At 31.5% G+C, this 657-nt stretch overlaps 1 non-coding gene across 1 annotated transcript; it reads right to left on the minus strand.

The window, feature by feature from the left end:
- Positions 1-116: 116 nt before the first annotated feature.
- Positions 117-223, minus strand: LOC115029680. The gene has a single exon (XR_003835229.1). It is a non-coding gene; the product is annotated as a U6 spliceosomal RNA (small nuclear RNA).
- Between the last annotated feature and the right edge of the window lie 434 nt (positions 224-657).

The raw sequence follows: 657 nt of genomic DNA on the forward strand, positions 1-657 counted from the left end.
GGCCAAAAGAATGGGAATGGGTGGGTAGGGAAGTGGGGGGCGCTATGGGGGACTTTTGGGATAGCATTGGAAATGTAATTGAGGAAAATTTGTAATAAAAAAATTAAAAATAAAAAAAAAATATGGAACGCTTCACGAATTTGCGTGTCATCCTTGCGAAGGGGCCATGCTAATCTTCTCTGTATCGTTCCAATTTTAGTATATGTGCTGCCGAAGCGAGCATAGCATCTGAAATGTAAATGAAGAAAATACCTAATAAATTTTTTTAAAAAATTGTTAAAAGACATATTGAAAACTAGAAAAAAGCTTAAGAGAAACAATACTTAATACATAAATTTATTCAATAAATACTATGTAAAATTAGTGTTTCTTAGAATTTTTAATAGCACTAAGAAATGCTTATCAATAATTTTATGCAAAAGAATCACAAATATATATAGGTATATTTTCTCTATATTTTACTTAAATAATGAACTCACATTGAAACCCACCTTACTTGAATGGTTTCAAGAGTTGCTTTGATCTCCTAAATTTGAAACTCAACCACTTAGTGATTGTATCCTATTCCCTAGAGCATACCTTGGTGGCATATCTATTCATTTCTCAGTTCATATAAGTGCTTAGTAGGAGACAGTTACCTATTAAATATAGTCCTGG

Source organism: Mus caroli, chromosome 16 (assembly GCF_900094665.2).
Source record: "Mus caroli chromosome 16, CAROLI_EIJ_v1.1, whole genome shotgun sequence".
NCBI lineage: Eukaryota > Metazoa > Chordata > Mammalia > Rodentia > Muridae > Mus > Mus caroli.